At 39.5% G+C, this 25338-nt stretch overlaps 2 long non-coding RNA genes across 2 annotated transcripts; one reads left to right on the top strand and one right to left on the bottom strand.

Moving 5' to 3' along the window:
• Positions 1-1568: 1568 nt before the first annotated feature.
• Positions 1569-19815, top strand: LOC135964780 (uncharacterized). Its single transcript, XR_010577407.1, has 2 exons — positions 1569-1647; positions 19595-19815. It is a non-coding gene; the product is annotated as an uncharacterized lncRNA (long non-coding RNA).
• LOC141407746 (uncharacterized) lies at positions 15735-24844 on the bottom strand. Its single transcript, XR_012418242.1, has 2 exons — positions 24712-24844; positions 15735-15923 (listed from the first exon to the last, which is right to left on the bottom strand). It is a non-coding gene; the product is annotated as an uncharacterized lncRNA (long non-coding RNA).
• Positions 24845-25338: the final 494 nt, after the last annotated feature.

Below are 25338 nucleotides of genomic sequence, written 5' to 3' on the forward strand. Positions count from 1 at the left end.
TTCCCAAAGGTCTCATGAATTTATTTCCCCAGATTTATTAGAGTATAATTTACAAACATTGGATATATTTAAGGTGTATAATGTGATGATTTGATATATGTATGTATCATGAGGTGATTACTACAGTTGATTTAATTAACACATCCATCATCTCACATAGTTACCATTTTGTGGGGAATAGGAGGAATAGTAAAAACATTGCAAACCTATTTTCTTTCTTTTTCTTTTTTTTTTTGAGACGGAGTCTCCCTCTGTCGCCCAGGCTGGAGTGCAGTGGCACTATCTCGGCTCAGTGCAAGCTCCGCCTCCCGGGTTCACGCCATTCTCCCCTGCCTCAGCCTCCTGAGTAGCTGGGACTACAGGCGCCTGCAACCACACTTGGCTAATTTTTCGTATTTTTATTAGAAACGGGGTTTCACTGTGGTCTCCATCTCCTGACCTCGTGATCTTCCCTGCTCTGCCTCCCAAAGTGCTGGGATTACAGGCATGAGCCACTGCGGCCCGCCATCTTTTGCCCATTTTTTAATTGGTCTATTTGTTTTTTTGCCATTGAGTTGTACACATTCCTTATGTTTTCAATATTAACCACTTGTCAGGTATAGAGTTTACAAATATTTTATCCCATTCTGTAGGTTGCTTTTTCATTTTGTTTATTGTTTCTTTTGCTGTGCAGAAGCTTTTTAGTTTGATGTAGTTACTCTTGTTTATTTTTGTTTTTGTTGCCTGTACTTTTGGTATCATATCCAAAAAATCATTGCTCAGACTAATATCAAGCAGTTTTTCCCTATTTTTTTTCTAGGAGTTTTATAATTCAGGCCTTACATTTCTAAATCTTTAATTCATTTGAGTTGTCTCATGGATTTTTTAACACTTGTTTTTTCAAGTCAGGATCCAGACTTGGTCCACATACTGCATTTGATTGATATGTCTCTTATTCTATAGGTTTCCTTTCCTCTTTTAATTTTTCTTGCATTTTATTTATTGAAAAATGTAGGTCATCTGTTCTGCAAAATTGTCTACATTTTGAGTTTTGTTGATCATGTATCATTTAGCATCCTCCCCTGGCCACTGTTGATTCCTGTAGTTACTGCTAATCTTTAGTCTCTCTTTTTTTTTTGTCTGTTTTCTTCATCCTTTCAGCTGTACATATGCCTGCAATATAATGGAGCCCTGCCTAAAAACAAGGCCAGTTGTACAGCACAGGTTTGGTGGTAGGAGGAAGTCTGCTTTATTTTAATGATTCTAGAGCTTTCACCTATGAAATCTAAATTTCACAGGTTCTGTTGAGCAAGCATTCTCCTCTTCCATCCCACACTGTAGTCTAACCAGACGTTTATTCACAGGTACTCACCATTTGTCTCAAAAACTTTCATTTAAACAAAGATAAACATTAACATACATAAAGCATTAATTTGTCTTGGCTTTTGTGTCCTACCCCTCTGTTTCTAATTTCTTTTTGTTTACCAGACAATGCCTGGTGCCCTGGGATCCATGATATGCTGATCCGTTCTTCATTCACTGCGGGATTGAGGTCATCCCTCAGGGAATAGACTTTCATCTGATTAGATGTATTGAATGGCTGACTTAGTTCCATTCAGGCCTCCATAGAGAAGACAGACCAGTGGACCCTCCCCTGGGAGAAACAAGGTGGGCCTAATCCTAGACAGCATTTGATATACTCACAACTGTGAACTCTTGAAAACAAACAGGTGGAGGAGGGAGAGTGCCATGTTGTATTCAGAGCAGGTAGTTGCAGTTTACTAATCAGATCAGCCATCCACAAGCTGGCATTATTGTAGCTCATGTGTGTGAACAGTGAAAGGCAATATTACTATTTTAGCTTTGGCCTTTCGGGTGACAGCAGCACTGGCTTATATCCATTTATTTGGCCTGAAAACTCTGTCATCTCTAATGCTCTCCAAACTGTATTGTGTAAGACATAGATATGCTAGTTAGCTAAATACATCCTTAAACTGACTTTGCTATAAATAATTCCCAGTTGCATATAGCTTCAAATCTATTCTATCTTTTGGAAGAGTACAGTTATTTTTATTGCCTCTGAGTTCCATTATAATAAATGAATTTGCAAGCAAAAAAAAAAAAAAAACCTTGGAGAAATGAAAACCCAGAACCATATTACTGGAGAAAGCGTATTTTGCATTTGGATGTCAACTTTTGAGGGGAAATAGTGATGTACTCAGAAGTAGAAACTGGTGAGCGCAGCTGGAACCATTATCTAGACAGGAGCATCAGAAGGCTGTTACTCAGGAAAAAATCCTGTGAAAAAAGGAGATTTGCTACACAACTGAAAAAAGAAGCATGTCCCCATGCCTTTAAAGGTTTGAGGGAATGGAAAGTAGGCTACTGGGAGGAGAGGCATAATAAACTTCATAGCCTTGGCAGTTTACGAAATGCTCTATCTTACATTTTCTCATTTTAACTTCATGACAACCTGGGGAGTGTGCTGTCGTGCCCATTTTTAAGAGAAATTAATGAGGTAAAGGGCGATTAAATGACTTGTTCCAAATCACATATCCAATAAGTAATAGGATTTAAAACTAGGTCTTTGGGTGCCATCTGTACATCTCTCCCTACCACAAGCCTTTTGCTTAATGGCCACATGGTATCAGCCTCCCCAAGTCCCTACCTGCTGAGCTCTGAATTTCTTTTCCTGGTTACTGTAAGGACAGTAACTTACTTGTCTTCTGTGATGCTCTGTTTGATAGCTGTCTGCTAACTACGAGGTATCCTTAGGCAAGTTGCTTTTCCTCGCTGGGTTACATTTTCTTAATTCTGAAGATTTCTTCTACTTCTGAAATGCTCAAATTCTTTATTAGAACTTAACTTTTAAAGCATAATAAAAATAATAGCTATCATTTCTTAAGCACTATTTGGAATTACGTACTACTCTGAATCTTTTACATGGATTGTTGCTAACTCAATACTGCCCTGCAATATTAACTTATTTTATGATAAGACTTCTGAGCCACAGAGAAGCCAAGCAGATCTCCCAAAGGGTAGGCCCCCATCATCTCTCCCTTGAACCACAGCAAGAGTCTCCTAATTGGTCTCCTTGCTCCCTCATTGGCATCACTACTTCCATTATCCACACGACATTCAGAATGATCGTGTTAAAAATGTATAGCATATCCTAATGGCTTCCCCTCTCACTTAGCCGACTAAAGCTCAAACTGCCCACCACTTTTTCTCCTTCATACTCTGTGGTAGTTAGAATAATAGCCTCCCCAAAATGTCCACATTCTAATCCCCAGAACCTGTTACTTTACATGGCAAAAGGAACAGATTTGTTTAAATTAAGGAACTTGAGGTGGGAAGATTATCCTGGATTATCTGGATGGGCCCAATGTAGCCACAGGGGTCCTTCTGAGGAAAAGAAGAAGGCAGAGAGGGGGCAGTAACAGAAATTTGAAGCTGCAACACTGCAAAAAATCCCCAATTTTGTTTTTGAGATGGAGTGTCACTCTGTCGCCCAGGCTGGAGTGCAGTGTCACGATCTCAGCTCACTGCAACCTCTGCCTCCTGGGTTCAAGCAATTCTCTGCCTCAGCCTCCTGAATAGCTGGGATTACAGGCACCCTCCACCACGCCCAGCTAATTTTTGTATTTTTAGTAGAGACGGGGTTTCACCATGTTGACCAGGCTGGTCTTGAACTCCTGACCTCATGACCCACCCACCTCGGCTTCCCAAAGTGCTGGGATTACAGGTGTGAGCCACCATGCCCTGCCCAAATGTGTGTTATCTTAAGCTACTAAGTTTCTAATGATTTGAGTAGCAATGGGAAACCACTACATCCTCCCTCACTGATCTTCTCCCATGCCCTGAACACACCAAGTTTGTTCCGGCTTCTGGGCCTTTGCACTTGCTGTTCCCTCTGCCTGGAGTGCTCTGCCCTGAAATTGTATAACGACCACCCTACCTGAAGTATCACACATGGTCATCATTCTTTATCACACGCCTTATTTTACTTTCTTCATACTACGATCACCACCTGAAGTTGCCTTGTTGGTTGATTTATTTGTTTTCTCCCTGTAGCATTCAACAGAAAGTATAAGTTCCACCAGAGAAGAATTTTATCTGTCTTTTTTATTGCTATATCCATGATGCCTAGGAAACTGTCACACAGTATCCTCTATCTCAATGGAGGTGTACAGTAAGTGATTTGGAGGAAGGTAGGAACGGAAGTAGCAAAACATATGTACAAACTCATGTCATTCTACTCCTGAACATTTATAAGATGGGCCCACTGTTAAGCCACCTCCCCTCACACTGTAGATGATTTCTTCTAGAACCTTGCCAGATTTGGAAATGAGGGAGAAGAGACACATATTCAGAGAAATAATCTTACCATGCCTTTCTTCCCACTGTTGGCTTTGTCAGTCACCACGGAAGATTTCCAAGAGTGGAACAAAATGGATTTGTTTCAAAGGTCCTTGTTGACTACAATACTCTGAGACCTTTACAATATACAGAACTTCTTTACTGTATATACAGTAAATTCAATATTTATATTCTACTTTCATAATGGGAAAATATGAATGTCCATTTAGCTTCTTTCCAAGACGACTGATACAAATAAGGAAATTCCAGTGATTCCTTACAAATGGATATCTCTTTTTCCCTCTTGTGTGAGGATTAGCAGCAATATTAATACCACACATTTACATAGGGTAACATGGTTCTCCTGAAACATGTATTTTAGGATTTCTTTGGAAAACATGGAAGTTAGTACTTTATAGACGTCAATGAATCATCCTAAGTTATCTAAGAGGGCTAGAAAAATGTCACTGGGGAGCCATGATGGTTGACTCTAAGGCCTAGGCAGAAGCCTACAGAGGCATTCCCTAATCCCATCACCACAGTGGTTCATCTAAGTGAGTGGCTGGGGAGAAGGGAGAGCAGCCCGGGCAAACCAAGCTTATATCACTCTTGCTGCTAGCTTTCCCAGGGAAGGAGTACTATCTCTTTCTCAGTCCCTCCGTCGATAATCCCACAGCAGGAGCTCATCAGGTTATGTGACTGTCCATTAACCATTTGCTGAGGCCAGAAAGATGCAGTTCTCTGATTGGTCAAGACTACCTCTCATGATGCCCACCTCCAAATTTAGCATCAGAATTAACTACACTTAATTGTTTCAAGAAAAGCTGGAAGGGCCAAATGCAGTGACTTAGGCCTGTAATCCCAGCAGTTTGGGAGACCAAGGTGAGAGAATGCTTTGAGGCCAGGAGTTTAAGACCAGCCTAGGCAACATAGTTTCTTAAAAAAGAGAGAGAGAGAGAGAGAGAGAGAGAGAGAGAGAGAGAGAGAGAAGAGCTGGAGAAAGGAGTTTTCCTAAGGAAAAACAAAACTGGGTTTGTTACCAGTAGGAGGAATAGATGCTGGGCAGGCAAAAAGCAACATATGTCCTTTGCCTTCCCATTTGCTAAAGGTGGAGTTTCAGGCACCAAGACTCTTGAATAAGAGAGATATTTTTGAAGTGTGCGTTTTTTTCCCCCAATCCTTAGATAACACTTCATTACCACCAGCCTACTTCACTTGCATTAAAGAGCCATCTGGTCTGGGTTTGACTATTCTATCCATGTTGCTTGCAATTCTAGCTTAAATCCCTTGGCTTGTAAAGTCAGTTAGCAGCATTTAAATATGCTGAATTCTGGAAATGTTGGGATTATAAATAGTTCATCATATTTTAGAAATGCAAACAGCAGTTCTGAAAACTTAGCTTCTCAAAACCTTCAGCAGGGTTTATAGAGTTTCCTGTTTTATTTATTTTGTTTGTTTTGCTTTTTTGCATAGTTTTAAAAAAAGACATTTATTATCAACAATTAGTCTTACACTAAATAAATGATATAGCAAAACTTTCTGTATAAATCAAAACTTCAAATACTTACTTTTGCTTCTAAAGGCCATGCTTGTTTGAATAACTTTGAACTCATTTGTGTGTTTGATTTTCTAAACTAGGTTTTCAGGAAAGTGAAGGTGAATTTAAAGGTATATTTCTTATAAAAACGAAAAGCGAAGAGTATTAATCATATTGTTCTGATTTGGGTAGGTGTCTCATGTGTTGCCGATTTGGAACATAAAACTTAAGACTCCTTTGATCATTTCCTAAGTTTTACTTTATAGAGCCTTTGCTTAATACTATTTTATGAACTTTATAGGTGATTGGACAGGGCATTTTAATTTATTTCACCAACTCCACTTTGGTTATGAAATACATTGTAATCTAAATGTACTACAATCATGTCTTCTGGGATTCGTTTGCCACTCACTTTTCCAGGTTCCTATTCCACGTTAGGAACTTTAGTAGGTGCATCTGCTGTTTTCCTTTGTCCTGCATCCCTTTTACTTCAGACACAGCACTAGTCCTTCAACTGCTCCTCCTTTACTCCATGTGGTTCTGGTGGGACTGTCAAGTATGTTAATGCTGCCTCTGGCAGAGGATTTTAGTCGGTGATCCAAGCTAGGTTAGTTTTGACCACATTCCTCTGGACACAATACTTGATTCAAGGAGTGAGCACATCCCCCGCACTGAAACAGTGTCTTCCAGAATTTTCTGGAATAGATATCATTCTTATCTCTCGTTAAGATATAACCCAAGAGCCACACTTGCATCCACACTCCCTGCCTTATGCAGAAATCTTGTCTGCAGGATAGAATGAGGCCAAATGTACCAAACGAGGCACATGTAAGAGATGGAGACAGAGAATTCAGGCAAAGAATTTTTGCAGGACCCCTGTTTATATAAATAACTGAATCTCAACATGTTTTACAAAATTCTTGGGCCCATGTAAGGTATAGAAGTTTATTGCTGAAGATCTAGAATACTGGGTAGAGAAGAGGTACTTTTGTATTTGTTTATGGTCCAATCTGTTTACATGAAGAGTCTTTGTAGCGTCCAGATACCATCTTTTCTGCTCAGGTTCAGGAATCCTGGCTTCATTTTTGTTATTGCTGAATGCACTGTTTCTCACTAATAGTACATCTTCTACCATGAGAAAAAGGTGACAGTGCTCTCATTACTCACGCTGTCATGGCTCTTTAGAACCTCATTCGTACTGGAAGAATATAGATATTCTGGCCCCTGCAAGTTTCCCAATACAATTTACTTAAAGCTAATTGCATTATTGCTCATTAAGCTGCATCATCCATGGTGCCACAAATAAAGAGTGACTTCCAATGATTCTCTCAGAGGTGATTACTCTGCTTCATGCATCATGGCCACAAACACAAGTCTTATCCAGTGGATGCAGGAAAATATGAATGATCACTTGTTTTTCTTCTCATGTTAAACTTACCATTTGTAACTTTAAAGCATAAACATAACAGCACATATTTCAACTACATTTTCTCTTGAGTTCTTTTGGCCATAATCACTCCATTTGTAGAATGTGACCTCTTTCTATCTTGACCACACCCATGTCCTCCATATACTTCTGACAACAGGGGATAGGCAATGAACTCATGAGGTAGGAGATAAGTGTGGCCTCATTTTCACAAGGAATGCATGTCCTTAGTCTAGCACAGCTTAGGACTGAGTTAGAAGAGCACAGCCCTTATCAACTTGGGGCAAGTGTGGACATTGATCCGAATGATCCAATGGCTTTGCATGGTAATGATCTCAAAAGTACTCAGAGAAGAGGCATGGCCACCCCAGAGGATACCCAAAGTATGGAGTCAACAGAGAGGGTGGGATGACTGCCCTGGGTGCCAGTGGTGGGGGCACAAGGTAAAGGATGTCTGCCATCACCAAGCCACCCTCAAGTACTATAACCTGAAAGCAGCACTGTGGCTGAAACTTGGATGGACAATAGGTAAGGGCCCACATGTGCAGTTCAAGCTAAGGGTTAACTTGAGTTGTTAGTACCCCCAAAGACCTGAATTCATCTTGTCTGAAGTGGCTGAGTGTCATCCAAAATCAGTGTGTCAGCATCATTCTGGCAGCCCAATCTCACACAATCCCACAAAAGAATTAACACTCTGGCCAGTGGGAATGGTTCTTATCAGGCTGCCTTCCTGGAACTGGGGCCCAGCCTCAGAACCTGAGGATGACCCTAGGAGTATGAGTCCTGGAGCTTCTTGGGGCATCTGTTTGACTCCACACACAGGATAGCAGGTTTGAGACCACCCCAAAAGCACAAAGCAGGGAAAGGGGCCCTCTTGGGTTCTGATCCAGGTTCAGGTAACTCTACTGGCCCTGGTCAATCCCAGTCACAGAGAGGACTTAAAATATTTTGATGAAGATGCTCCCAGCAGCTGGGATGCATGTGGTATCTGGTCCTAGCCCGGGGTACTCTGCCCAATTGGCACTGCTAGTTCAAAGGAAGACTTGAAAATGTCAAAGGAGGTCCAAATGACAGGACTCCCTGAGGCTCAGGGCCCAGCAGAGGGGCCTTACTTGCCAGAGTGTAAGGGCAGTCCTACTGCAGGGAGTCCCAGTGACACTGTTTGAAATCCTAGATAAAATCATGCCTAAGGCCAGATCCATCTCTAGTACTCCCAGTTTCGAAATCCATTTTCAATTTTTGCTTAAGTTGGTTTAAGTTGAATTCCTGACACCTGCAACAGAAGGAATTCTGACTAATGCAAGCAGAGCTGTCGCTACTAGCCTTTATTCATTATCCTCTCACTGTTCCGAGTTCCTTTTTCCTCTGCCTTCAGTATCCAAGCCTTGTTTGCCTTCAAGCCCAAGCTTGAAGGATAGGTAGTTTGGATGCCATCAGGGCTAGAAGGATCACAGTGAAAAATAAACTGCAATAGAAAGGTTTATGTTATAAAAATAAATTGTATATAAGGGTTTAGTTTATTTGCCAAGTTAAAGGACATAACCTACAACCTTTAAAATGGTTCAAGATGAGGAATTTGATATCATGTATTTAATTAAGCCACCGTTTATTACTTTCTTTACTGTATATCCTTTATTCAGTAAAAGACTAGGAATTTTAACTATTTAGAGGATGCCAGATATTCCACGTAGACCACTGCTATAAGAACTTGGCATTCTTGTGAAACTCATTCTTTACAACAGCTATTCTAAACCCTTATCACTTCTTCAAACTCTTTATCCCAGCTTACCCTCACCCATCTCCCATCCCACCATAAAAATAACCCCTGAGCTTATGCCTAAAAAGAATTTAGGCTACCATTCTTAGAAAAGAATTACGGTCAGGCCCCACTCAGGATAATCTCCTTCTAGTCAACTCAAATTCAACTGATTTGGGACCTTAATTATATCTGCAAAGCCCTTCCCCTGTTGCCATATTTTATTGGCTAGAAGCAAGACACAAGTTCTACTTACACTCAAGGGGTGTGTATTATACAAGACATGATTCATTGAGACTCACCTTAGAGTGTGTCTACTGTATACTCCAAACTTTAGTAGTCAAAGAAGAAGAATGAGCAAGAGAAATAGAAGAATGGCCACTGAGAAAAGAGGAAAACAGGAGATTGATGGCATATGTAAATCAAGTGAAAAAATTGTTTCAATGGTGTCACTTACTGAGTAAGATGAGAAGATGAGGACCTATGACTGACCATTGGATTTGGTAACATGAACTTGACAAAAGAGGTTTCCATGGTGGAATGTAAGCCTAATTAGTAAAGAACTGGAGTCACTGAGCATTGACAACTCTTTTAAGGAGTTTTCCTATAAAGAGAAGTAGAAAAATGATGTGGTAGTTGGAGGAGTTATGGAGTTAAGGTAGGAGTTTTTTTTAAATGATGTTCATTTGCTAGTGGAAATGATTCAACTGAGAGAGAAAAATTTGCACATATAATATAGGAAAGCAATGGGTGACAATGGGAGTGAGATAAAGAGGTGGCATCCTGTGCACAAGTGAAGTTGATGGTTTTAGGCAGAAAGGTGAGCAGATCATCCATTGCAACAGAAGGAAAAGCAGAGTGTGCACACAGGAAGAGAGGAAAGAAAGGATAGATGTGTTGCTAAGAGCCTCTTCTGTTGCTTATATATTTCTGAGAGAAATAAGATTCATGATTGATGAGGAGGAGGGTGATGGAATTTGGAGGAGGAATGAAATAGTCTGGGAGAGTCAAAGAATAAATTGACTAGGAAAATGCTGAAGGATCACCAAGCAGCATTGAGGGCCAACTTAATGTTTGAGGTCAGTGTAACCATGTTTCTCCTGAGACACATTTAGATTCTCAGGAGAAGGAGCACAGAAGGTAGAGATGGGACTATTACCAGAGTTGGGACTCTTTTCAGAATAATATAATGGGATATTACAGGGCCAAGAAAGGTAAGAGCATATTTAAAGGAGTGATTGCATAAAGGACCATGGAATCTAAGCCAGCCATGGAGGGAATGGGTTTTGAGGGATGAAGATAAACAATGAAAATCATTTTTGAATCAGTTGGATTCCAATGAATTTAATTTCTGTTCTCTCCTTACCTAAAAATTGCCTAAGAAACAAGTGCCAAGAATAATCAGAATTAATTGTTCCCTTCCCTTTAAGCAGCCACCAGGGCACCCAGTCTTGTCTTAAATGTTTATCTCAGTGACTTTAAGATATCTAAGCCTCCAGGTCAAATTTCATCACTTAAACCCCTATCTCCATCAGGGTCAGGAGTCACATGAACAAGGTATCTAGTGGAGTAAAAGAATTTTTTGAGCTGGGGTACAAGCATGAGCTGAAAATACACAAATGAGATGTTTGAAACTAATATAAGTGAGGGAATGCAATTGTTGTAAATGACAAGGTCTGCAGCTAACCATGGAGGATGGTGGCTGAAGGGGAATGGTAGAAGGCCAGATACACTGGAATAAAGAGATAGAGGAATGGAGAAGCCGTGGGATTGGATCATCTGTGTAGATACTGAAATCACCAGGAATAACAACAAAAGAACGCAAGAAAGACAATAAACCTGGTGTTGACATCTCCAAGAAATGTGTGGTAGTGACCAGGAGGACAGGGGAGGGCTACAGCCAAGGAGGCCTGTAGGGAGCAGCAGGCTGATGGCATGAGTGTCAAAGGACCCAATGGGGGAGGGCAAGGAAGGGACAGCAGTTTAGAAGTGACAGTGAAGAGTAGTGAGGACTTCTGCATCACCTCTGGCCCAGTGGGAAGTGACAGGTGAGAGAAAACTGGCCACCACTGTAGGGAATTCCGAGTGCTCAGGGGAAAGTTTCCTTTCAAGCTGCAAGGTGAAGGGACTGTTCAGAGAGGAGTGTGGTTGGAAGAGTTTTTCTGATGACAGAGGGGAATAGAGATTTGAGTGATGAAATTTGACCTGGGAGGCTTAGACATCTTAAGGTCACTGAGATAAATATTTAAGACAAGACTGGGTGCCTTGGTGGCTGCTTAAAGGGAGAGGGCAATTAATTCTGATTATTCTTGGCACGTGACTCTCAGGCAATTCTTAGATAAGGAGAGAACAGGAATTAAATTCATTGGAAGCCAATTGATCCAAAAATGCTGTTCATCCTTCTTCCTTAACAACTGGAGTTGGCCCTCCTTCCAGTCCACACTGATTCTGTCTTGATTTAGGTCCTCATTAGTTCTTCCTTGGACTGTTACAATCGCCTCCTAACTGGTCTCTCTCACTGATCATGCCTGTCTCCAATCCATTCTCCACATTTCTGCCAGAGTGTTCTTTGTAAATCATTAATTTCATCAGGCAGCTCCTCTGCCCTAAATCCACTAATGGCTTTCCTAATGCTTCAGGATCAGACCCAAATTCCTTAGCATGGTAAGGCCCCTCCTGGAAAGGGCTCTTTCACTGCCTTCGGCCTCATGGGTCCCACTTCCCAACAGTCTCATGCTGTTCTCTTTGTCTGCAATGCTTAACTTCCTCTTTTTTGAGTACCTTGTATACATTCTTTTAAGAAATAATTCAAGTCTCTGAAAGAATATACAAGAAACAGACACTCCTGGTTGTTCCTGAGAAGAGAAACTGGGCGGCTTGGTGAGAGGTAGAAGAGAAGCTTCTCACAGCATGTCCTTTTGTACATTTTGAATTTTGTATTCTATGAATGTATTACTTCATTTTTTAAGCAATGGAATTGAAAAAAAATTTTAAGCATTAAATAGACCCCCAGAAAGATAGAGTCAAGTGTTTCCTCCTCTGAAAGTCTCTACCTTGATGCTCATCTCCACTGAACTACCACCGTGCCCTCCACACAGCTCCGTGGCAGTGTTTACCACATTAGATTGTTAAGTATCTGCAAACAAGCAAGCAGTCCTACCATCCTCACAGCCCAGAGGCTCCCTGAGGTAAGAGACTTTGTCTAACTCAATTTGGTATCTCCAGCCCCTTGCACGGTGCCAATACAGAGGAAGGGCTCATAGAGATTTGTTGAATTTGTGAACAAATAGAGTTTCTGTGCAGAAGAAAAGCAAAAGAAATGTAAGCATTCACATTTATTTCACAGAAAAAGAAAATGAAGCCCAGAAAAGTTATTTACTAATGATTTCACAACTAGTCAGCAGCATTAAATGAGAACCCAAACTTTCCAGAGTCCAATTTTGGTACTAGGGTAAGTTATAAGATGGTCACTCTAAGATAGTAGACATGATGCTTATTATATCTACTTATTTTGTCCCAGGGCTCTGGATTGTCAGGAAATTTCCAATTCCAGTCAACTGCCAGTTTAACCTCCAAGGAACAATTTCATGTATCAGGTCTTGGGTCCTAAATTGGAGTTAGGAAAACATGTATCTCAAATAGCTTATAGGCCAGGCTTATACTGACAGGGAATTCACATGGAAATCTTGTGGCACTTTTCTTTATCTTAAAGGCTGTGTTTGTGTTATCGTGTTCTTGAAACACACAATGTGGCAGACATAGCTATACACGGTGACTCTAGAGATAAAAGGATAGCACAGGAAAAAGTGATTGCCACGACTCAAAGCCCAGTCCTCATTTGTAAGCATTTGGCTGAATTCCTCGGGCATTCAAAGCAGAAACCAATGGCATTTTATTTCACGTGGGATCTATGTTTTTCTGTGTAAAATGTTTGTGTTAACAATTACTTGGACTAGATTTTAAGCATCCTGTGGAGATATTCTGTGGTCTTCAAGATCAGTGTTCTTCAAACATTTTTGCCCACATGCTGCTCTGAGAAACCTTGGAAAACCTTGCATCCCTTCCACATTTTTTGTTGCCACCTACACTATAACTTTTCATCACAAGTTTGCAAAGGGTGTTATTTCCAGCATATTGCAATTCAGGATATTTTAAAATAAAGCTGTTAGCTCACTCTTTTAAATTTATCCTGAAGAATCTAAATCCCACGGTGATTTGTTACCCAACATTATTCATTTTAAATATACATGAACCAGCTCTTCTTTCACAGTCAGAAAATTTGCATTGTTCCCTTTTCTTCTTGAACTCATATTTTCACTGCATTTTCCCCACAGAATGTTATCATGTTGCATATTTTCATGCTTGAAAAACTTCTATTGATCAGTATGTCATTCTTTACAACGGGCATTATAACTACATATTTATATAATTTTACTTTCTTGTGACTCTAAAGACTAAGGTGTTAAAAAATCTCTGGGTGGAGTTATCCTAATAATTATTAGTAATATACAATTGATCTAACAGCAACTATATTATAAATAATAAGTATATTTAAACAAAAAATAAAAGTGTATGCATAGATTATATGGAAGGAACTTTTTCTTTTCTAAGGTAGTGATGGATGAATATTATTTATAGCTAGAAGGAAACAGAACTCCTCCCGAATTGTATTCATGTGTTTGACTCTGTCTTTGTAGATATAAATGCTAAGGTACCTTGTTCACAGAAATTGAGTAGATGGGAATGGGAGAAATGTGTTGTAGCAGTGTTGCTCAATTCTGTGAATTCCTTTCAATTATATGCCAAATATCATGTAATGATAGATTATTTACATTCTTTCTAATGCTCTATCAGGTGACAATTTTGCTCCCCAGTTATCATAGGCATTCTCTTTCTCAATGCCTGCACAGGCTTCTACTTTGCCATATTGTGTGCACCTGGGACAATACACCATAGTAAGATATGGGATGTGTGAGAAGAATGACTTTTTGCCAAGTGAGATATGGACATTGTGAAAGGGGAATGGAATGGAGGCCACACACACGTTCTCAGGCGGATGGGTTTTAGGAAAACGTAGAAAAGGATCAAGGACATAGAATTGATTCTCTTGAAACTATCCTGCTCTGCACCACTGGAGGAGAGTCTTCATGTATCCTGGGGGAGGTACTTGGGGTTGGGAGCTGCAGGGAAGTGCAGGTTTATCCCAGTTTAAAGATGTCCATTTCTTTTTTTTTTTTTTTTTTTTTGAGACAGAGTCTCACTCTGTCATCCAGGCTGGAGTGCACTGGCGCCATCTTGGCTCACTGCAAGCTCCACCTCCCGTGTTCTGGCCATTCTCCTGCCTCAGCCTCCTGAGTAGCTGGGACTACGGGCGCCCGCCACCATGCTCAGCCAATTTTTTTTGTATTTTTAGTAGAGACAGGTTTCACCCTGTTAGCCAGGATGGTCTCAATCTCCTGCCCTCGTGATCTGCCTGCCTTGGCCTCCCAAAGTGCTGGGATTACAGGCGTAAGCCACCATGCCCAACCGAAGATGTCCATTTATTAATCATCATCTTTTGAATAAAAATGACAGAGAGCAAAAGAGATTAAGCAGTCCTAAACAGATTGGTAATGACATGGTGGGTAAGAGGAGAGCTCTGTAAATCCTAGCTCTGAAATTAACTAACTATATATATGTAATCTTGTGCAAATTATTTAACCTTTTAAATTCCTCATCCAGAAATCAAGGCAATAATGATACCTACCTCATAAGGTTGTTGCGAGGATTAAATGAGCTAATATGTAAAGCACTTAGAGCAGTGCTTGACAAGTAGTAGTCATGCAATAAATCATCACATTCGTACAAGGAAATGACTATATATGACATAAAAATTAGGACAATAACCCCCACATAAGTTTGATATGTACTTTGCTGTTACCTAAGCTAACTGCTTTAATTTGTAAACTAAACAAAAAGGTATAAGGTTCCACCGTAAGCATGTGGCAGAGCCAATATTCTTACCCAGAGTTTCCACTGTTAAGGACTGTGTTATCCTGCCTCTTGAAAAATAAATGAAACAAAAAGATATAAGAGGCATATACGTTGTAAATTTATTACAACGTAAAATTATTCTTTCTAGATCAAAGTAGCATATGTTAAGCAAAATTTATAGTATGCTTATTTCCAGAGTAGCAAAAGTGTTCTTTCCTTACCTTTTATAACCACAGAAATTTCCATTATTTCATTCCAGATACTTCTCTCCAACCCGCCCCCCACCACGCACACACTTATTACTAAATATATCATCCAACTTTTGGTGCTTAGAAGTTCAGGGGTTTTGCCTTGCAGCTTTTACTGGGGCTTCAAGCAGATCATGATCAACAGTTTTATTAAATAAAAATGAGAGGTCCTTTTCCCAGTATTATTTTATTTTTCCAGTATTTCTAGCTGTCCCCCTCCTCACCTCATTTAAATCTGGGTTTTATGTTTGATAGCGTATACAGTAAGTTGAAAAACACAACAAAGAGCTTAAAAACCCACATCTGAATAACATCGACTTCGGGAACAGCTGCTAAGATAAAATAAATCCAAGAGAGCCCAGCAAGCAGGATGTGATTTCGTTTCTTAAAGGGACAGGCAGATTCATATATGATTTAAGTCTTAAGCTGTTATTCAAAACACAATTGACATCAAAATTTTTCAAATCTAAAATTTTATGGGGGTGTTTTACTCAGTACATAGAGAATTCTATTCCACTATACCTCAATTTGAGCAATTATTTGATAACATTATTGATAAAGGTTTACAAAGCAGAAAGTGTAATCCATCAGGAATCAAGCCTCCAGATTTCTTCTTCACTGAGAATGCAGAAAAAGAAACTTTGCCTAGTGAATAATGAAAGCAAATGGGAATTTGTAAATAAGATAAAAATTAAATTGAGAATTACAGAATAAAAACATATGAACTGTTTGCAACATCTTAGCCTTCTGTAGTGTGATTCACATTACGGAAAACTCTGTATTAAAATAATTGCACAAAAGTCTGATTTGAAGTAATAGGTAAGGAAAGAAAGGAAATTCAGCATATTAAAATATGATCTTATAGAATAGATAAATGATAAAGAGACTATGTGTTCTACAAAGGTGTTATTCATCATGCAAAAAGACTTACCATAGTTTTCTTTTAAACATCTAGCTTCGCTAGTACATTTAGAATATGATTTGATTTATAAGTACATTATTTACACATGACTTTTCCTGGAAAATATCTATTACATAAAGAAAGTACTAGCAAGAAAACATAGTGCTGTGGCCTGAAAAGTTCAGAAAGAAAAAAATCATTTTGTGAAAAGTTGTTTTTATCAATATATTTTAATTTGTCTGGCCTAATTAAATTAGTAAAGAAAGAAAATATTATTCAGAAAAATGTTCATATCTTAGATATATGCTGATAATATAAAGCATAAAGAGCCCCACATATTTCCTGTTTCTTATTTAATTTTTCCATTCATGCAGCGCTCTGTAATAACTTGTATACTTCATTTCTCACTTTTTTTGCTCACTTGACTGTTTCCATCTGTGACACTTAAGCATATTTTTACCAATGAAATGAAATATCATAGCCTCAGGTCACTTCATGAATGTCCTTTTTTCAGTGTACTATCAGGGATGTTTTTGGCTGCAAGTAACAAAAACCCAGTAGTGTTTGAGAACTCAAAGCGTTTATTGTTCACTAAACCGAATGCCCAGAGGAAGGTGGTCCCAGGTTGGTTTGGGAGCTCAGTGCTATCAACATGGACCCAGGTGGCTGAGCTGATTTCAGTCTAGGCAGTCTGACTTACGTGCACATGGCACACTCTACTTCTCTGCAATACTTACATTTTCAATACTCTGTCCTAGGAGACTGAGTTCCTGTTTTGGGCAGAGATCTTTTCTTTCCTTATATTCCTCAGTGCTTGACACACAGTAATCAATAAATATTCATTAAACCAGTGAGATCAATTTTAAACAGGAAGAGGGAAACTAGAACTATGTGAAATAAAAAGGTGCTTAGGTACAGAACTAAATCAATTAAGATTATTCAAATTAATGCTGGATCTTTGTGTTCTGCAGTTTTTAAAGAGATTTCAGTATAAACGGAAGACATTTTGGGTCACTTATAGTCCCCCACTTTTTTCTTGAAGCTTTGTTGACTGAATGACCCTGGGTTTAAATTTGCAACTTTAGAAGAGTACACTGTGCTAAATTGCTCTGCGTGAGAAAGGTTTAGAGGCTGACTCTGGAGTCAGCAAGGTTAGCTCTGTGTGTGTGTGTGTGTGTGTGTGTGTGTGTGTGTGTGTGTGTGTGTGTGTACTGGAAAGGAAGAGGGAATTGAGCAAAAACAAAATAGTTGGAGGAGAGACCCGAGAAGTGATATGTTTGCTGGTGATTTTTTAAAAAGTGAAATGTTATAGGTTGTGTGATGAGACCCCACAAGTTTCCAGTAAGTCTATGAAAGTTATATGATACTTGGTATTGTTGGATACTGATGAAGATGAGTTTGTGTCAAGGACTTGCGTTAACATGGCTGAAATGTTATATCAGAATTTAGGACAGTCCATCTAAATCCTTAAAACGATTACCTATTATGTGTGCGTGCATGTGTATGTGTGTGTGTGTGTGTGTGTGTGTGTGTGCGCGCACCCACGTTTTTCATATGTGCACACTGCATTTACTAAAGGTGATATATTTCTCTCTTGGAAATATAGTTTGAAAACTACTCTCTTTGGTACCTGACCACCTTTCTATGATAATACCTTATCAACTCTTTAATTTATGCATAATCAAGTTTCACATGTCATATTTAAAACTAGTAAATCACTTTTGGGACACTTGGAGAGTTGGGAACCAATGTGTTAGCGCTTGATAAAATTCATTAGGTGTTCTTACTCAGAAAGAGTCCTTTCAGAAGAAATCATAAGGCAAAACACTCAGCAGATCAGACAAAAATCTAAAGTACTAAGAACGGAACAGCCAGCAGAATGGAACACCTAGGCATTTGTCTGCTGATCTGTGTGTGTGTGTATGACAGGGTTGGTTGGCAGTGGGGTGGGGAAATGGCAGGACGGAGGAGGGACAGTTTCCTTTTCTGGAGATTTTCACCTGGCTGGAGGTGGGAGGAAGAGTGAATAGCAGTGGTCTGTTTTTCCTGCAAACTCAGTCAGCACTTTGTAAGTAGCACATACTGTCATTGCAACTACTACTACTACTGGCCAAAATCCAAAGGGATTAGCTAGAAATGAATCATCTTTGGAAATGCAGCATGATGCAGAAATTCACTAAGATAGTCAGAGGAGTCAATCCCAGCTAAGTGTAAGGCCATGTTTTAGAAGTCAGAAAGCAGAGCTGGCAGTCTGGTCTCGAAGTTTTTTTAACTCACAGAACTATTGTGAAGCTTGCAGAGTCAAGATTGCCCCAAGGCCCTGGCCTAGATTTTTCTCTTCCATGGAGTACTCCCTGATAATTCTAGCACACTGAGAAGACTCTGAAGTCTCTTGGCCCTTGGACTCTGCCCCGTACTGTTTTGCAGTAAATTACAAACAGCCTTAAGTTGGTCTTGCTAATAAAATGAAGCCATGGATATGAAAGTGCCTAGCACAGTATTCAGCAAGACTTTATTTATCCATTCTGTTATTTCTGGAAAAGTAGTCCTGGCCAGAACACGGAATTAATGAAAACGCGGCCGTTAAGCAGAGGTGACTCAGCCCATATTCTCATCTGCTACAGCACAAGGCCCTAACAGGAAATGTTCTCTACCAGATCCAGAAATTGTTGCTCCTATTGAAATAACCCAGATGGTATGCATTACAGAAGAAAGCCTTTATAAGTTGGCCCATTATTATCCAAATCTGAATATGCATGTTAGTAGAAGCACTGTGGCCTGAATACTGGCTGGGGTATTTGAAACACTTGTTCCTGAGGAAAACATATGAGTAGAATAAAGGGTGGGTCATTAGCTTAATGCATATTAAAATTAGAGCCTATTTTTTACAGCGAAATTAAAATATTTTAAGATCACAATACTACATACTTATAAAAATTCATATAACAAGTTAATAAAATGTAAGGCAAATGTTCCTTTGCTCCTTTCTGCCTTCCTCCCAATCTCACTATTATTATTGTTGTTGTTATTTTGATACAGGGCCTTGCTCTGTTGCCCACGCTGGAATGCAGTGCAAAATCATAGCTCACTGTAGCCTCAAACTCCTGGGCTCAAGCAAGCCTCCTGCCTCAGCCTCTCAAAGTGCTTGGATTACAGGCATGAGCTGTCATGCCCAGACTTTTTTATATTTACCTGTGTAGTTATCTTTACCTGTGAGCTTTATTTCTTTGTATGGGTTTAAGTTACTGCTTACTGTCCTTTCATTTCAGCCTGATTGACTCCCATTAGAACATCTTGTAGGGCAGGTCTGTTACCAACAAATTCTGTTTTCATTTATCTGGGGATGTGTTAATATCTACTTTGTTCTTGAGGTATGGTTTTGCTAGAAGGTCTTGGTTAACTTTTTTTTTTTCAGCATCTTGAATATGTCATTCCACAGGCTCTGGCCTCCATGGTTTCTGATGAGGTGTCAGCTCTTCATCTTTTTGGCCCTCAATCTCATCACTATCTCGGGCACTGAGGAGCTGGGGCTTCAGAGGTGAACATGACCAACAAGGACCCTCCCTTCAGAGGGCTTATGTTTTAGGTGAAGGAGAAAGATCACAGCAAGAAAATAAATAAAACAAATAAAACCCAGCCTCAGAAGGTTTCTTTACATATGGAGGTGGGATCTGAATGATTAACAAAAGAATCAGTCTTGAATCTTTATGGGAAGAGCCTTCTAGGCAGACTGAATGGCAAGTACAAAGAGCCAAGGGAACTGAAAAGGTAGCCTCTATGGTTGGCACTTTGTGGCCAAAGTGAGAGTTCTGAAAGGAGAATGGGGAACAGGGACCAGGTCATACCAGGGAGGGCTAGGTGGGAAGTTACTAAATACAACGAGAGGCCATTGAAGGTTCTTAAATGGGAAGGGGAATCAGAATTTGATTTTCACTTTTGAAAGATGCCTCTAATGTAATGGGGGCAAAAATGAAGTCTTCAGACAGGTTGCAAGAAATTCATTCACACATACACGCAGACATGCAGAAATAAATATTTCTATTTTTAAAAACAAAAATGGTGATATATAGTACTTATTTTGCAACTAGTTATTGGTGTACATTTTTAGAACTCTTTGAAATTATGCTCAAAATCAGTTTGCTGCATCTTAGAAAAATCACACACATTTTGTTTTTTGACCTTTCCTTACCCACTCAAATGCAGTAACTTAGTAGGAAAACAGGTTTGGGATTTTAACATTTTGCTCCAGAATGTGTTCATCAGATTTGGCTCTTGAATGACTTTTGGATTGTCCCAGATATCAGATTTATTCTTAAAAAATAATTATTTTCTTTCTTTTTTTTTTTTTACCTTGCAACTCCAGCTCAAAGGGAATAATTATTTTCAACAAATTACAGTAAATACTGATGTGATACTTTTAGAATATGTATACACTGGAATGTGTATACAGCCTGCTAAAGAGCTTACTTTGAAATGAAAAACATTTATTTGAATTTATAAAAATTCAATTTTTATAAATTGAAAAAAAACAACAACAAAAAATTTACCAAATAATTATTGAGTGCCAGCCACAAAGCATCAGGCACTGTTTCAGGCACTGGGGATACGTTAATGAAACAAGTAGAGAAAATTTCTTTTCCTGCTGAGTTTATATTCTAGTGGAGGGAGACAGACCAAATGAGCAATCAAAATAAGTAAATGATCTATTATGGTTTAAGATTGTTTAGGAACAAAGTCAGATAAATTTGGAAAGCTGGAAGGGAGTTCCAATTTTAAACAATGTTGTCAGGTTGGGCCTTACCAAGATGGCGACATTTGAGCAGACTCTAAAGGGAAGACGTAAGTAATACAGATGCTAAGGGGATGAATATTCAAACAGAGACCCTGAGGCAGGAATGTGCTTGGCAAAGCTGAGGAACAGTGAGGTGGCTAGTGGTTGGTTGAGTGCTTAGTTGAATGGTTGACAGATTGTAGGACATGGAGTCAGAGAGGTAAGGTTGTGAAGATGAGGTTGTAAGGGCTTTGCAGCCATGGTTAGCACTTCAGCTTTAACACTGAGTTAGGGGAGCCAAAGAAGAGACGTGACAGGATCTCACGTTTTAAGGGAATTACTCTGCCCACCGTGATATAAACAGACTATAGAGGAGCAAGGGTAGAAGTTTTGATATGTTTTGGAAAACAACAACAGCAGCATTTCATAGTCACATCCTCTTAATTTTGCTAAAAAAAAGTGGAAAGCAGCCAAAGTAAGCATTTTTAAAATAAAATTTTTAGATCTTATCTTTCCTTCTGATATAGTTCGGATGTGTGTCCCTGCCCAAGTATTATGTTGAATTGTAATTCCCAGTATTGGAGGTAGGGCCTGGTGGGAGGTGACTGGATCATGGGGGTGGTTTCTTATGAATGGTTTAACATCATCCCTTTAGTGCTGTCCTCCACGAGAATAGTGACTCTTCATGAGATCTGGCTGCTTAAAAGTGTGTGGCATCTTGCTGTCTCTCTTTCTTGCTTCTACTTTTGCCATATGATGTGCTTGCTCCCACTTCATCTTCCGCCATGACTAAAGATTCCTGAGGCCTCCCAAGAAGCAAATGCCAGTGTCATGCTCCCTGCACAGCCTGCAGAACTGTGAGCCAATTCAAATTCTTTCTTTCATAAACTACCCAGTCTCAGGTATTTCTTTACAGCAATGCAAGAATGGCCTAATACACTTACCACAGTAAAGTTCTATCAAGCCCAATTTCTTTTAGCCCTGGGCTAAAAATGTTCTTAGGCTTAAGCCTACAGTGGCTTAAGCAATAGGCCATTTACTGTCTTACATGATATTCAGTATAGAGATACACAGAGCCAAGGTAGACTAATGTAGTCACTCAGTAACATCTGGGCTTGGGGTTGCCTTTTCTGTACAGGCACACCTTAGAGGTAGTGCAGGTTCGGTTCAAGACCACAGCAATGAAGCAAATACCACAATAAAGTGTGTCACACAATATTTGGCTTCCTAGTCCATATAAAAGTTATGTTTATACTATATTATTATATATTAGTATGTAATAGCATTATGTCTTTAAAAACGATGTACATATTTTAATTGAAAAATACTTCATTGCTAAAAAATGCTAACAATCTAAAAAAATCTGAAGCCTTCAGCAAGTTATTATCTTTTTGCTGGTGGAGGGTTTTGCCTTGATGCTGACGGCTGCTGACTGATCAGGATGGTAGTTGCTGAGGGTTGGGGTGGCTGTGGCAAGTTCTTAAAATAATGCAATGATGTTTGCCACATGGATTGACTCTTTCACAAAATATTTTTGTATCATGCAATGTTGTCTGATAGCATTTTACCCACAGTAGAGCTTCTTTCAAAATTGGAGTCAATCCTTTTAAACGCTTCTGCTTCTTGATCAGTTTAAGTTTATAGAATATTCTAAATCCTTTGTTGTCATTTGAACAACGTTCACAGCGTCTTCACCAGGAGTCGATTCCCTCTCAAGATACCACTTTCTTTGTTCATCCATAAGAAATAACTCCTCATCTGTTCAAGTTTTATCATGAGATTGAAGCAATTCAGTCACATCTTCAGGCTCCACTTCTAGTTCTAGTTTTCCTGCTATTTCTACCACATCTCTGGTTATTTCTTCCACTGAAGTCTTGAACTCCTCAAAGTCATATATGATGGTTTTAATCAGCTTCTTCCAAACTCCTCTTAATGTTGATCTATTTTGACCTCCTTCAATGCCCATGAATGTTCTTAATGGCATCTAGAATGGTGAATCCTTTCCAGGTTTTCAATTTACTTTGCCCAGTTCCATCAGAGGAATCAGTATCTATGGAAGCTACAGTCTTATGAAATGTATTTCTCAAATTAAGACTTGAAAGCCCAAATTACTCATTGATCCATGGGCTGCAGAATGGATCTTGTGTTAGCAGGCAAAGCTCTTGGGTAACCAGGTGCATTATCAACGAGCAGTGAGATTTTGAAAGTAATCTTTTTTTCTGAGCCATAGGTCTCAACAGTGGACTTAAAATATTCACTAACCATGCTGTGAACAGATGTGCTGTCAGTCAGAGTTTGTTGTTCCATTCACAGAACACAGGCAAAGTCAATTTAGATAGTTCTTAAGGGCCCTAAGATTTTTGGAATGGCAAATGAGCATTACCTCCAACTTAAAGTCAGCAGCCGGGGCCGGGCACAGTGGCTTAGAGCACTTTGGGAGGCTGAGGCAGGTGGAGCATTTGAGCTCAGGAATTTGAGACCAGCTTGGGCAACATGGTAAAACCCTGTCTCTACAAAAAATACAGAAATTAGCTGGGCACGGTGGTGTGTGCCTGTAGTTCCAGCTACTCGGGAGGCTAAGGTGGGAGGATTGCTTGAGGATCACTCAAGGCTGCAGCGAGCCATGATCGCACCACTGCACTCCAGCCTGGGTGACACAGTGAGACCCTTTGTCAAAAAATTAAAAATAAAAATAAAAAGTCAGCAGTTGCATTAGCCCCTAACAAGAGAGTCAGTCAGCCTGTCCTTTGAAGCCAGGCATGGACTTCTCCTCCTTAGCTAGAAAAGTTCTATGTGGCATACTCTTCTAATAGAAGGCTTTCTTTTGGTCTACACTGAAAATCTGTTTAGTGTAGCCACCTTCATCAATTATCTGAGATCTTCTAGATAACTTGCTGCAGCTTCTACATCGGCACTTGCTGCTTCACTTTGCACTTTCATGTGACGGAGATGGCTTCTTTCCTTAAACCTCATGAACCAAACTCTGCTAGCCTCAAACTTTTTAAATGAAGCTTCCTCATTTCTCTCGGCCTTCACGAATTGAAGAATTAGGGCCTTGCTCTGGATAGGCTTTTGCTTAAAGGAATGCTGTGGCTGGTTTGATCTTTTATCCAGACCACTTAAACTTTCTACCTATCAGCAATAAGGCAGTTTCACTTTCTTTTCATGCCTGTGTTCAAGGGAGGAGGACTTTTAAATTCCTTCAAGAACTTTTCCTGTGCATTTACAACTTGGCTAACTGGAACGATAGGTCTAGCTTTCTGCTTATCTCAGCTTTCAAGATGTCTTCCTCACTAAGCTCAATCATTTCTAGCCTTTGGTTTAAAGTAAGAGATATGTGACTCTTCCCTTCACTTGAATACTTAGAGACCATTGTAGGGTTATTTATTGGCCTAATTTTAATATTGCTGTGTCTTAGGGAATAGGGAGGCCCAAGGAGAGAGAGAGAGAGATGATCAGCCAGTCAGTGGAGCAGTCAACACACACATTGAATTGGCTGTCTTATAAGGGTACAGTTTGTGGCACCCCAAAATGATACAATAGTGACATCATAGATCACCATAGCATATGTAACGGAAAAGTCTGAAATATTTCAAAAATTACCAAAATGTGACAGAGACACCAAGTGAGCACACGCTCTTAGACAAAATGGTGCCACTAAACTTGCTCAATGCAGGGTTGAGAAACAAACCTTTAATTTATTTAAAAAAACACAGTACCTGTGAAGTGCAATAAATTGAAGTATAAAACAAGGTACGCACGTATTTTTCTTGCTTTTCTCTTGTGGTTGCAGAATACGTTGCCATAGCTCCAAACATGTCTGGCTCACTGGAGGATGTCCAAGGCAAGAAGTAAGGAAAAAACTTGTCCTTAGGTTGTCAGGATAAAATCCTTCCCCTGAAGCTCCTCATCCCCCACTCCCCTTTATGGACTGAACAGAATTAGGTCATATTTTTAGCCCCTCAACCAGTTATTGGTTGACAAAGAGGGACAGAGTACCAAGAGGTTTAGACAAGTGGTTCTTAAAGGTCTGCTGAACCTTGGGGAGGCAAGTTTCCAAGAACCTTCCATGGAGTCTGCAAAGTCAAAACTATTTTTATTATAATACTAAGCCATTATTTGCCTTTTTCACTCTCATTATGAGTGCACAGTCGAGTTTTCCAGAGGCTACCTGAAATAGCACAACAGATTGAATGCACAAACAGATATGAAAATCCAAATGCCTTCTATTAAGCAAGACATTAAAGATATGGGCAAAATTTTAAAGTGACACCATTCTTTTTACTAATTTTTTGAAAATATCGTTTTTTTAATGAAAATGTGCTATTTGACATTTTTATTTTTAAAAATAACTTTTTAAAAATTTGTTTTAATATCAATAGCTGTAG

The sequence above is a fragment of the Macaca fascicularis genome, chromosome 1 (genome assembly GCF_037993035.2).
Source record: "Macaca fascicularis isolate 582-1 chromosome 1, T2T-MFA8v1.1".
NCBI lineage: Eukaryota > Metazoa > Chordata > Mammalia > Primates > Cercopithecidae > Macaca > Macaca fascicularis.